Raw genomic sequence first — 14,504 nt, 5'->3', positions numbered from 1 at the left:
TGCCTGCCAGAGAACAACCCCCCTTTGACTGTAATTTTCCTTTACCTACCCAAATCCTATAAAACGACCCCACCCTTATCTCCCTTCGCTGACTCTCTTTTCCGACTCAGCCCGCCTGCACCCAGGTGAAATAAACAGCCATGTTGCTCACACAAAGCCTGTTTGGTGGTGTCTTCACACGGACGCGCATGACAGGGTCCTCCTATCAGGAGTGAGCGAAGGGCCCTGGTCCCTGTGATATGCCCTCCCTGACCTGCAGCTTTCAGCAGTAATCCCAAGTCAGACTGCCAGTGGTCTCTGTATGAGAAATACAGAGCCTATCTGCCACCTGATTTCAGATGGTCCCAACAGAGTATAAGCCATTTCCTGTGGACATTTGTATGGGATCCAGATGATCCAGCCAGAATGTTCTCATAATTTAGGGCCGCAAAGAGGTGTCCAGTATCTATGCCAATCCCGGAGTCAAAGTCAAGCCTGTGCCTCCTTTCAGCTCAGCACAGCTGGAGTAGAGGCTGAACCAGCCCATGGCAGACAGCATCAGGTTTCAGCTCCATGGAGCCTAGGCAATTAGGGGCAGAGGATGCAAGATTCCACAAAAACCAAGGGTATTTCTTTGACTGCAAAAAAGGCAAGACGCTGGAGGGCCAAATCGCTGTGTTCCAAGTCCGAATAATAAGCAAGGCTTTCCTAAACCCTTTATCTCCATGCCATTCTTAGAGTCCAAGTTGACCCACAGCAGGCTGGAAAATTATCATCCTGTAAGGATCAGATTTCACAACATCTGATACGATTTATAGGAGCTCCTTAGCAATTAAAGCCTGCTTTTTAAAATTCCGAAAGTTGTTTTTATCTGGTGAGTGACTCTCTTTTCATGTTGATTACCTTTTCCTAGGGGCTCTGATCGACAAACATGGTAGTAAAAATCCTCACTATGGGGACTTACTCTATTTCTAATACTCAAAACAGTTTGATTTGCTCACCAGTGGCAAAAACCAAGAAAGTTGTGTCCCATATATATATATATATATATATATATATATATATATATATATATATGTATTTTTTTTTTTTGCAGCTTTTCCCAATTGGGATGATCACTCTAGCATTTATGAAATTACAAAGCCTATAATACTTCTCATCCATTCTTACTATACATCTAGATGCAATAGCTACAAATAGAAAGCCATCAAAAATAATAAACTTTTTCTTGTTGCATATTTACTCAAACCGTTAGCAGTAAATTCATCATTTACAGCTGCCAGGAGCTCTGGCTGGCTGGCGTGCAAGAAGGGAAAGGTGTACAGAAATGGCTGCACTGCCCCCCCACCCCCGCCACCCCATCTGCTTCCTCTCTGCTGTATCTAAGTGTTGCTTCTGGGAATTGCTTTCTTTTCCTCCCACCTGGAGAAGAGAGTGATGTAATTGTTTTGTTTTGTTTTTTTCTTTTGAGATGGAGTCTCACTCTGTCACCCAGGCTGGAGTGCAGTTTCACAGTCTCGGCTCACTGCAACCTCCACCTCCTGGGTTCGAGCCATTCTCCTGCCTCAGCCTCCGGAGTAGCTGGGACTACAGGTGTGCACCACCACACGCAGCTAAGTTTTGTATTTTTAGTAGAGACAGGGTTTCCCCATGTTGGCCAGGCTGGTAAATATTTACCATCTTTGGCCCAAAGCTAAACTTTTGGGATGGCTGGGGTCCTTTTTCCTTTCACCTGGAGGATAGAACAAAATGAAAGACATTGAGCAGACTGAACATTTTTCCCCTCACTTTAGTCAGCGCTGTCAAAACAGCCAGGATGTCCAGCAAGCCAATTCTTCTGGGATTGGAGTGATCATTTTCAAATTTCATCAGTAACTTTTACCTCTTGCAACAGACAAGTGGTAACTCAGCTGGGGTTTCACATCATTCATATCCACAGATCTTCTGCTCCTTCATCCTTCCTTTTCTCAAACAGCACTTTCACCATATTTCAGAGCCAAGGTCCTTCTAGTGAGGTCCACTTATGATGCTCTGTGCCGGGGGTTCCCAGGACCACCTCAGGTTCAGTGGCTCACTAGGAGGACTCCCAGGACTCATCATGTCATTGAACTCACAGCTATGATTTATGACAGTCAAAGGATACAAAGCAAAATCAGCAAAGGGAAAAGATGCATAGGCCAAAGTTTGGAGGAAACCAGGTGCAAACTTCCAGTTTTCTCCCAGCGGAGTCACATAAGGATGCGCTTAATTCCTCCAGCAACAAACTGTAACAACATCTGTGAAACGTTGCCTTCCAGAGAAGCTTGTCTGAGCCTGGGGTTCCAAGGCTTTTATCTGATCAGTCATGTAGGCACCTCTGCCTGGCACATACCAGAATTTCCAGACTCCCAGAAGGAAAGCAGGTGTTCCGAATAAACTAAACAGTTTAGCGCAGTGAGTCACTGTTATCACTTAGAAAATAGTGGAAACCCTTCCAAAATCTTAAGTTCCCAGAGATCAGCCCAGGGCCAACCTTACCAGTAGGGCTTTCTAACGTTAACAATCTCCAGCATGATATGTTAACTCTTTTCTACACACATCTTTTTTTTGTTGTCGTTGTTGAGACAGGGTCTCGCTCTGTTGTCCAGGCTGGAGTGAAGAGGCTCGATCTCGGCTCCCTACAACCTCCGTCTCCCGGGTTCTTGTGCCTCAGCCTCCCCAGTAGCTGGGATTGCACATGTGCACCAACATGCCCAGATAATTTTTTGTATTTTTAGTAGAGAAAGGGCTTCACCACGTTGGCCAGGCTGGTTTCAAACTCCTGAGCTGAAGTTATCTGCCTGTCTCAGCCTCCCAAAGTGCTGGGATTACAGGCATGAGCCACCGCACCGAGCCTTCTACCACATATCTAAAAAGAAAGGAAAGTGAATGGGAAAATAGAGAAGAAAAGAGAAAAATAACATTAAAAAAGAGTGAGGCTGAAAAGGAAAAGAAGAAAACATTGTCTGAGGATTTTAAAAACATTGTAGAGAAAACAAATTATTGTATAATAATGTCATAGGAAGTAAAAATAAATACACAAAATCATGGAATGTCCTGAACTTGTACTTTGAGGAGGTCATTCTAGTCCCAGAGTCTGGATGCAAGACAACCCCACCAACGTATTTAGCAAACCCTATGTTTTTGTTTTTGTTTTTTGAGATGGAGTCTCGCTCTGTCGCCCAGGCTGGAGTGCAGTGGCATGGCCTCAGCTCACTGCAACCTCTGCCTCCCAGGTTCAAGTGGTTCTCCAGCCTCAGCCTCCCGAGTAGCTGGGATTACAGGTACGCACCACCAGGCCCAGCTAATGTTTGTATTGTTTAGTAGAGACTGGGTTTCACCATATTGGCCAGGCTGGTCTCAAACTACTGACCTCAGGTGATCCACCTGCCTTGGCCTCCCAGAGTGTGGGATTACAGCCATGAGCCACCGCACCTGGCTGCAAACCCTATGTTTTAACTTTTTTCTTTCTCTCTTTCTTTCTTTCTTTCTTTCTTTCTTTCTTTCTTTCTTTCTTTTCTTTCTTTCTTTCTTTCTTTCTTTCTTTCTTTCTTTCTTTCTTTCTTTCTTTTTCTTTCTTTCTTTCTTTCTTTCTTTTTTTCTCTTTCTTTTTTTTCTTTCTTTCTTTCTCTCTTTTTCTTTCTCTTTCTCTCTCTCTCTCTGTCCTTCTCTCTCTCTCTCTCTCTATTCTTTTTTTTTTTTTCAGAGATGGGATCTGGCTATGCTGCCCAGACTGGTTTCAAATTCCTGGGTTCATGCAATCCCCCTGCCTTAGCCTCCCAAAGTGTTGGGATTATAGGCATAAGCCACTACACCCAGCCTATTTTAACTTTTTAAAGTAGCAAAATTCTTTATTCAAAATGAAGCCTTACTTAGAAGCCCAATGAAGACTCAGAAATTGAGCCACTGTGAGCCTAGTGGGTCTGGGGTCATACCCTGCTTCCCCGTACTCTTGAGGTTCCATGAAGCACAAGTGAAAATCACTGATGTAGTACCATCTCTCTTATTTTTCAGATGATGAAATCAAGGCCCAGCTAACTAAAGTTTCATAGTCTCAGAAACAGAACCCATTTCTTTGGAATCCCAGCTCATTTGTTCTTTTATTTTTATTTTTTATTTTTTATTTTTTATTTTTTTGAGACAGAGTCTCACTTTGTTGCCCAGGCTGGAGTGCAGTGGTACAATTCAACTCACTGCAGCCTCTGCCTCCTGAGTTCAAGCGATTCTCCTGCCTCAACCTCCCAAGTAGCTGGGGATTGCAGATGTCCGCCACCATGCCCATCTAATTTTTGTATTTTTAGTAGAGACGAGGTTTTGCCATGTTGTCCAGGCTGGTCTCGAACTCCTGACCTCAGGTGATTCACATGCCCCAGCCTCCCAAAGTGTTGAGATTACAGGTGTAAGCCACTGCACCCGGCCTCATTTTGTTCTTGTGCTATTTTCAGTAAATTCTGAGTGTCCCTTGAAGAAAATGGGTGAAAGCCAACATTTCCTGGTAATCTCCAGTTAAGTACATTTATTCTTAAAACAGATTGTTTTAAAAAAAGACAAATGATCTGGCTTTTGGAAAATTCTCCAAAGTAAGCCATGCTGTTGCATCTCATTGTGGACAATCAGCCTGTTCTTTTTGTTTAGAGATAGGGTCTTGCTCTGTTTCCCAGGCTGGAGTCCCGTGGTGCAATGATAGCTCACTGTTGCCTTGAACTCCTGGGCTTAAGCGATCCTCCCACCTCAGCCTCCCAAGCAGCTGGGACTACAGGCACACACCACCACAAGGGACACTAATTTTTTTATTTTTGTAAAGACAGGGTCTCACTATGTTGCCCCGGCTGGTCTCAAACTCCTGGGCTCAAGTGATCCTCCTGCCTTGGCCTCCCTAAGTGCTAGAATTACAGACTTGAACCACTGCACCCAACCCAGACTTCTTTAGGGTCCAGCAGCTCATTCTCCTTCAAGCCTTAAATTCTCTGGCCGTCGTGCTCTCCCTTCTACCCTTGTGAGAGTTTGTACCTTTTCTCCATGACAGCTATCCAGCCTGGCTTTGGGCTGAGGTTGTGCACATTCTTCATTTACTTCAAAGGCAGATACTGTATCTCATTTATGCCCTACTCTGTGCAATGCCTAGCTGAGCACCTTCAAGGTCCAGCTAATGTTCACTGAATTTTATTGAAATGGATGGGCTTCGCCAGACCCATTGTGTTAATTGGAGAGAGGAGGTTAGAGTCTAGTGAACACTGAGAAGTTGCCTCAAAAAACATCTCTTTCACCTGCTGAGTCTGTGGATGATATTTTTTAAAATTAAGAAAAAACATCTCTCCTATGTCTTCTTTAATTTCACAGCCTGGAAGCCGTTTATAAAATTGATGAGGAAAAAAATAGGCTCATTATCTTCTAGTCGTTCTCATTGGGTTTCATGTGTTTTTGTTGCTCTTTCATAGAGTCTCTCATCTCGAGTTATATCCCTTTCTGGTAGTGGGATGTTCTAGTGTTGCTGCAAAGTGTATGCTTTGGCCAATGTAGTGTTTTGCTTTATTCTACTTGATATAAAAAATATTTGTGATTTGCAGCTGGGTGCAGTGGTTCACACCTGTAATCTCAGTACTTTGGGAGGCTGAGGTAGGTGGATCACTTGAGGTCAGAAGTTCAAGACCAGCATGGCTAACATGGTAAAACCCCATCTCTATTAAAAATACAAAAATTAACCAGGTGTGGTGGCAGATGCCTGTCATTCTAGCTACCCAGAAGGCTGAGAGGGGAGAATCGCTTAGCCCAGGAGGCAGAGGTTGCAGTGGGCCAAGATTGTGCCACTGCACTCCCGCCTATGCAACACAGCAAGACTCTGCCTCAAATTAAAAAAAAAAAAATGTGATTTGCTTTAGAGCTCAATTAACTACAATATGATATTAGATTTGGAATAGACATCAGAAGCCATTGAGTCGAGTGTCCTGCCTGGGTCCCTTCTCTGACACCTTGATAGTTAGACATTGGTAGTTAGACAGCTCACCTTTCTGTTTGTCCACTGTGGACAGGGAACTGACTTACTGCAGGTGCAGCACATTCTAGGGGTTGATAAACTCCAGCGTTTGGAATAACCTCGCTTCCATTAAGCTGCAGATGGCCTTCTGTGCTACAGCCCCCAGGTCTTTACTCTGTCTTGTGGGACTGCATAGGATATACCGCATCTCTTATACAGTCTTTCTTTGGTATTAGGATATACAGCTTCCCACCAGCCAATTTGGCTTTAAAAGAGGACATTCAGTAAAGAGCCTGTGTGTTTTGCCAAGGTGGGTAGAGTGGTGTTGGGGAACAAATGCCTTGTGACACATTCAGTTCAACCTAGTTGTGACCTACCGTACATTGAAATGTTTAAATAAAATAATTTTAAAGACAAGATTCTATGGCTCCATTTATATGAAATTCTAGAGAAGACAAAACTATTGTGAAATTTCTAAAGCAGATCAGTGGTGGCCACAGGGTGGGGAGAGGATTGGCTATAAAGAACAAGGGAACTCTTTAGAGTAATGGAAATACTGTTTAGCATCACTGGAGTGGGGGGTGTACTACTACATTACTATATATACATACATTTTGAGAGAGTCTTGTTCTGTCACCCAGGCTGGAGTGCAGTGGCCTGATCTCGGCTCACTGCAACCTCCACCTCCCGAGTTCAAGCAATTCTCATGCCTCAGCCTCCTGAGTAGCTGGGACTACAGGCATGCGCCACCATGCCTGGCTAAGTTTTGTGTGTGTGTGTATTTTTAGTAGAGATGGGGTTTTGCCATGTTGGCCATGCTGATCTCAAACTCCTGGCCTCAATGATCTGCCTACCTTGGCTTCCCAAAATGCTGGGATTACAGGTATTATCCACTGCGTCCAGCCTACTACATGTTTCTTAAAACTCATTGAATTCTGCACTTGAAATTGGTGAATTTTATCATTTGTAATTTATAGTGCAATCAATAATATGATTTGTATCTCAACAGAGAGAATGAGAGAACAGGAACACCCTTCTCTCTCACTTGCCATAAATTGTTTTCCTATTATTTGAAATGTAGCTATGGAGCCAAAACAGGTTCTGACTTGCTTTTTTTAAATGTAGATTTTATTGAAGTATAACATACATCCAGAAAAGTGCACAATCATTAGTATATGGCTCAATAAATGTACACAAAGTGAACATATTAGTTAACTATCAACTAGATAAAAAAAAAATTCAAGATCCCTAGTGTCCTTCCTTGTGTCCCCTTCCAGTCATTAATTCATCTCCCCAAGTGTGATTGCAATAGGTTCATTGCCCAATGCACACAGCAAGTCAATCTACACCGAGAGACACTGGGTTGCAGCAGAGAAAGAGGTTTAATCATAGGGTCACCAAATGAGGAGATAGGAGGAAACCTCAACTTCCTCTCCTTGAGGAGTTATGATTTTTAAGGGTTTGGGAGTGGGCCAACGTTTGGAGACTGCTGATTGACTGTGGAGTGCAGGGTCAAGCCATGGGCAGGGAGATGAAGAAGCTGTAGTCTCATGCTGACCCCATTCCTCTGTAGGGGTCTTCAAACAGGTTGCTGGAATTCAGGGTCTGAAAAGCATCTTAAGTGATCCTCAAACAAAAGCCATATGATTCTAATGTCAGAGATCCTGTCTATAGGAACAATAAGGATGCAATGGGGAAATGATTCTTAAACAGTCTTATGATGCTAATGTCAGAATTCCTATTGATAGGAACAATAAAGATGCAAATGGTCAGTATCTAGCAGTACGTGAACTTTAGCAAGAAGAAAGTGGGCCAAAGCGTAGCCTGACTAATGCTTAGTTATAAGTATATTTCTGGCCAGTGCCTGGCAGGTAATTGTTGTCAACCCTGTGGGGATCATTTCACAAGGGTAACCACTGTTGTGACTTCAAACTCCATAATTTGTTTTGCCTGTTCTTGAACTTCATATGAATGAAATCATGTAGCATCTTCTCTTTTTTGTTTGGCTTCTTTTTTCATTATGATCTATGTGAAATTCATCCATGATGTTGTGCAACTTTGTTCATTCTCTTTTTTTTTAGACAGAGGCTTACTCTGTCGCCCAGGCTGGCACCATCTCGGGTCACTGCAATCTCTGCCTCCCGGGTTCAAGCGATTCTCCTGCCTCAGCCTCGCAAATAGCTGGGATTAGAGGTGCCTGCCACCACACCCGGCTAAATTTTTGTATTTTTAGTAAAGACGGGGTTTCACTATGTTGACCAGATTGGTCTTGAACTCCTGACCTCGTGATCCACCCACCTCAGCCTCCCAAAGTGCTGGGATTACAGGTGTTAGCCACGGCACCCGGGCTCTTTTTGTAATTTTATTTTATTTTATTTTATTTTGCAGACGAGTCTCACTCTGTCACCCAGGCTAGAGTGCAGTGGCACAATCTTGGCTCACTGCAGCCTCCTCCTCCCAGGTTCAAGCGATTCTCCTGCCTCAGCCTCCCAAGTAGCTGGGTTTAGAGGTGCCCGCCACCACACCTGGCTAATTTTTATAGTTTTAGTAGAGACGGGGTTTCACCATGTTGGCCAGGCTGGTCTTGAACTCCTGACCTCAGGTGATCTGCCTGCCTTGGTCTCCCAAAGTGCTGGGATTACAGGCATGAGCCACTGTACCTGGCCTCTTTTTTCATTTTAAATATCCATTAAATTTACTCATTGTTGGGTGGTATTCTAGTTCCATAAATAAACAATAATGTTTTAATCCATTCATATGTTGATGGAAATGTGGATTGTTTCCAGTCTTTGGTTATTATAAAAAGTATTGCTATGAACATTCTTGTGCCTGTTTTTTTTGTGTGGGATTACAGGCGTGAGCTACAGCACCAGCCTACAGCTTCTTTATTCTTTCTTCTTTCAGAAAAACGTATTGGAGACGTAGGAGATGATGAAATCACATCTAGGATTAACGTCCTAGAAGGAGCCTTGGAGAACTGTGAATACCCTAATAATAAATTCTTTTGCAGGGCACGTCCTGTGTCTTTAGCTTTGGATTCTGTTTCTACCACTAATGAGAACAAAATAGAGAAGGAGGAGCCAGGCATACAGCCGAGTTCGATCTCACACACCAAGAAGAGGAAACCAAGGCCTGGAGAGATAAGGCCACCCAGCCTTATCAGATCCTTTTACCAAGGTATCCAAAAACAGCAGCAGAGACTAAAAACACTTTACTGGAACCCAGACAGGTTTTCTCTAAGTCAAGCTAACGCAGCGTCCATCAATAGAGTCAGTGAGAAAACGTTGACTATCAAAATTCTGTTCTTCCTTCAGGGTCCATCTCAGCTGTGGTCTCCTTCATGAAACCTTTCTGATCTTTCCAGCCAGAGTCAATCTTCTCTTTCATGAAACCTTTCTGATCTTTCCAGCCAGAGTCAGTCTTTTCCTATTACTTCTGTCCTGGATTGGGTTGTAGCATTTACCTCATTCTCTCTTGGACTATTTGTACACATGTCTCGTCTCCTGAGATATGTGGTAAACTCCTGGGAAGACAGGCTTGGCTTGTTTCTTTTTGTTGGGGATGGTGAGAGGGAGGCTTGTATAAATGAGTTGCTCAGTAAAAGACCAAATTGAGTTGTGTTGCTTCTAAGCAGAAAGAGCCTGAGGAACTCTGTGTTTCCTGAAGCAACTGACAGGCATATTCATATTGAATTTACAAATGTCTTTGTTTTACAGTAGTACACATTTGACAATGGGATCATGGGCCCCAGAGTCTTTGTGTATAAAGAGACCCTGGAATGCACTTTCTTGGTAGGATGCCCAAGGATGCGACGGCTGCTCTCCCTGCCATACCCAGAGTTGGTGGCTAACCCCTTTCCTGCTTCTGTGTCACTTCGTGGTTCCAGTGTAGACTCAAGAACTACTCTGGGGCAGTCTTGGAACTCTTAAGTTAAGCTAGGGTGGAGGAATGAAGAGGAACTGAAAGAGGAAGAATGCCTGGCATGGGAAGGCTAAGGTCTCCTGTCTCCTTCTTCCTTCCTGCTGCTTGCCCGGGGGGCCCAGGCCCCTAGCTGGCAGCCACAGCAGCATGACAGTACCAGCAAGGGCGTGTGCACGCATCTTTCCTCAGCTTCCCTTGCAGTCGATCTGTCCTGTCCTGCCCTCTCCTCCACCACTCACCCTCCCTGCACGCGAGGTGACTGCAGAGTGGCAAGGCACAGGGTGTGGGCAAAATGTGTCCTGTCACCACTTGGGCAGGGCTCAGCCTTGGAAAACACAGAGATACTTGAAGTCCCCAGGGCTTTCATACACCAAGATCCAGGAGTTGTACATTATATGCCCTTTAAGGGAGCAGTCCTGACCTCAGGAATAATTTCTTTGGACTTGGGAATATGAATAAAATAAAATCTTCTCTGGCCAGGTGCGGTGGCTCACACCTGTAATCCCAGCACTTTGGGAGGCCCAGGTGGGCAGATCACAAGGTCAGGAATTTGAGACCATCTTGGCTAACACGGTGAAACCCCATCTCTACTAAAAATACAAAAAAATTAGCTGGGCATGGTGGCAGGTGCCAGTAATCCCAGCTACTCAGGAGGGTGAGTTAGGAGAATCGCTTAAACCTGGGAGGCGGAGGTTGCAGTGAGCCAAGATAGAGCCACTGCACTACAGCCTGGGTGACAGAGTGAGACTCCATCTCAAAATATATATATATATATATATATATTTTTTTTTTTTTCAGCAACCTGTTCAGTGGTCCCCATGAAGGACTGAGAAGGCCTGGGGTGGAACAGGAATTAAAAGAAATTAAAGACTGTATAAGCAAAAAACTCAGTTGTATGTAAGAAAACCCATTTCCCCCTGAGGAAGAGAAAGGGCTGCAGTCCTTTAAAATTAAATGCCTGTTTTTCTCTCTGTGGCTAGTGAGCCTTATCTCTCCCTTCCCCAGGCATTGTGAAGACTGTTTCTCTAGCTGTGCAGCTGCAAGGTCACTGGACAGATAATCTCAAGTCATAAAACATGTTGTTCCTTGGAAAGTAAAAAATAATGTAATGCATGTCTGAATTGAATAACCGTCTTTTTTCTCACTTCTGTAATATGCTTCTCCCTGCACAGATCTCTCCCCGCCCCATGAAATGCTTAAAAGGTAGCTTGACTCTTTGTTTGGGGCTCAGTCCTTTGGATGTTAATCTGACTGGGTCGATGCACCTAAGTAATTAAATAATTCCTCCTCAACCCCTTGGTCTCTCTGATTCCTTAATTGTCCCACAGCAAGGGAAGAGCTATGGAAGGGCTATGTCCTTCCTGATTCCTGATCCTTAGAGGGAGAGGAGGTTAACAGGGAAGGAGAAAGGGGAAAAGGCGTACAGACTCCTAAATATATATAATTTTTAGCTCATTAGGATCATATTGTCAAGTTTTGTGTGTATATATATTTTTAATAGAGATGGGGTCTCACTATGTTGCTCAGGCTGGTCTCAAACTCCTGAGCTAAAGCAGTCCTCCTGTCTCAGCCTCCCAGAGTGCTGGGATTACAGGTGTGAGCCACTGTGTGCCTGGCCCATATTGTCAAATTAATGGAAAGGAAATACAGAACTAGAAAAACCAAATTACTGGTTAGAAGCAAAACTTGAACTAGAACCCAGATCACAGAATCTAGGAACTGCAAGGGAAACGGGGATGAGGCAAAGCAGATTATTGATCACTTACGCATGTCAGACACCGTGCAGGGTTTGTGTATGTGCTTCCTCATTTCCTCTGTGTAATTATCTTATTAAATCAATATCACATCATTTTTCAGGTTTGGTCTATTTTTTTTTCTTTTTAAGGAAGTGCGAACCATTTTGCCTGGCACAGTACTTGACCCTGGGGGCACAATGAAGATCAGGTTCAGGATCAAGGTGGTCTCTGCCCTGTGGTGCTTTTACGGAGGAGAGTCAGGTAAGTAGGCAATTATCATGCCTTCTGTGGTTATAATAGAAGCTCAGAATGCTTTGGGAGACCTGCAGTGGGTCCTGCCTCAGGCTGGGAAAAGTCAGGGAGGGCTTCCTGAAGAAGCTTTCAGGCCTTGGAGTGAGCAGAGAATGGGATGTGAGGATAGAGGTGGGTGGGTAGGGAAGATGAGAAATGAGACCAGAGGGGTAGGCAGGTTCAAGACTCCAGAGCACCTGGTTAGACGTTTACATTTCACCTAAGATGGAGATTCAAGGTGGAGGGCATTGGAAGGTTTTAAGTGATGGGATGATAGGATGAGATGTCCTTATTCTTTTTTGTTTTTATTTTTCTTTATGATTATTATCATTATTATTTTTTGAGACAAGAGTTTCACTCTTGTCACCCAGGCTGGAGTGTAACAGCACGATCTTGGCTCATTGCAACCTCTGCCTCCTGGGTTCAAGCAATTCTCCTGCCTCAGCCTCCCGAGTAGCTGGGATTACAATGGCCTGCCACCATGCCTGGCCAGTTTTTGTATTTTTAGTAGAGACGGGGTTTCACCATGTTGGCCAGACTCTAACTCCTGACCTCAGGTGATCTGCCCACCTTGGCCTCCCAAAGTGCTGAGATTACAGGCGTGAGCCACCACACCTGGCCTTTTTTATTTTTATTTTTATTTTTATTTTTTAAAGACAGGGTCTCTCTGCTGCACAGTCTGGAGTGCAGGGTATGATCATGGCTCACTACAGCCTCAACCTCCTGGGCTCAATTGATCCTCTGTCCTCAGCCTCCTGAGTAGGTAGGACTGCAGGCACGCATCACCATGCCTGGCTAATTTTTTATTTTTTATTTTCATAGAGATGGGTCTCCATATGTTGCCCTGTCTGGTCTCAAACTCCTGGCCTCAAGTGATCTTAGGCCTCAGCCTCCCAAAATGCTCAGATTACAGGTGTGAACCACCACCCCCAGCCAGATGTCCCAATTCTTTTTTTCACATTTGAATGTGCATGCCGTTTATTTTAAAGTCAACTTTAATGAGGATTCACTTATAAATAATAAAATGCATTGTATTACATTTTAAGCATATACCTCAATTTTTTTTTTATTATACTTTAAGTTCTAGGGTACACATGTGCAATGTGAAGGTTTGTTACATATGTACACATGTGCCATGTGGGTGTGCTGCACCCATTAACTCATCATTTACATTAGGTATATCTCCTAATGCTATCCCTCCCCCCGTCCCCCCACCCCCTGACAGGCCCCAGTGTGTGGTGTTCCCCGCCCTGTGTCCAAGTGTTCTCATTGTTCAGTTCCCATCTATGAATGAGAACATGTGGTGTTTGGTTTTCTGTCCTTGTGATAGTTTGCTCAGAATGATGGTTTCCAGCTTCATCCATGTCCCTACAAAGGACATGAACTCATCCTTTTTATGGCTACATAGTATTCCATGGTATATATGTGCCATATTTTCTTAATCCATTCTATCATTGATGGACATTTGAGTTGGTTCCAAGTCTTTGCTATCGTGAATAGTGCTGCAATAAACATACATGTGCATGTGTCTTTATAGCAGCATGATTTATAATCCTTTGGGTGTATACCAAGTAATGGGATGACTGGGTCAAATGGTATTTCTATTTCTAGATCCTTGAGGAATCACCACACTGTCTTCCACAATAGCTGAACTAGTTTACAGTCCACCAACAGTGTAAAAGTGTTCCTACTTCTCCACATCCTCTCCAGCACCTGTTGTTTCCTGACTTTTTAATGATTGCCATTCTAACTGGTGTGAAATGGTATCTCATTGTGGTTTTGATTTGCATTTCTCTAATGGCTAGTTATGATGAGCATTTTTTCATGTGTCTGTTGGCTGCATAAATGTCTTCTTTTAAAAAGTGTCTCTTCATATCCTTTGCCCACTTTTTGATGGGGTTGTTTGATTTTTTCTTGTAAATTTGTTTAAGTTCTTCACAGCTTCTGGATATTAGCCCTTTGTCAGATGGGTAGACTACAAAAAATTTCTGATGTCCCAATTCTAAGGGAAACTTTGGTTTCAGTGTGGAGAGCATGCTGGAGTGGGCAGGACTAGAGGAGGGAGATGAGCTGGGAACGGCAGTGATTCACAGCAGTGAGAATAGCAGCTAAGCCAGGACAATGTCAGGAGAAACAGAGAGAAATGGATGCACTGAAGACATGGATTTAGGAGTTAGAAACCATCAGGACGTGGTGACTGATGGCTCTGAGGGGTGGGGAGTTAGAGGGATCCAGGATGACGCCCAGGTTTTGTCTTGGGCTGTGTCATCCTCACGGTGCCACCATCTACTCAGTTGTCCAGATGAGATAACTGAAGCTCACAGAAGTAAATTGTTGCAGGTCAATCAACTTGTAAATGGTAGAGCTGGGGCTCAACACCAGCCCTGATTGATACCTTCCTAATTCCACCAATTCCAGTATTTTTCTGTTTATAAGTGTCTGGACAACAGCCATGAACAGCTTTGGCCAAGGTGCACGACTGTGCTTTCTGGAGCCATGGGCTTCTGCAGTGGTTAATGGAGATTTATTCTGAGCTTCAGTAGTTCATTTGAAAGCAATGTTAAGAATCTCCCCTACCTAATCCC

This window comes from Rhinopithecus roxellana, chromosome 13 (genome assembly GCF_007565055.1).
Source record: "Rhinopithecus roxellana isolate Shanxi Qingling chromosome 13, ASM756505v1, whole genome shotgun sequence".
In the NCBI taxonomy this organism is placed as follows: domain Eukaryota; kingdom Metazoa; phylum Chordata; class Mammalia; order Primates; family Cercopithecidae; genus Rhinopithecus; species Rhinopithecus roxellana.
The sequence above is the reverse complement of the archived record's forward strand: the minus strand, read 5'-3'. Positions refer to the sequence as shown.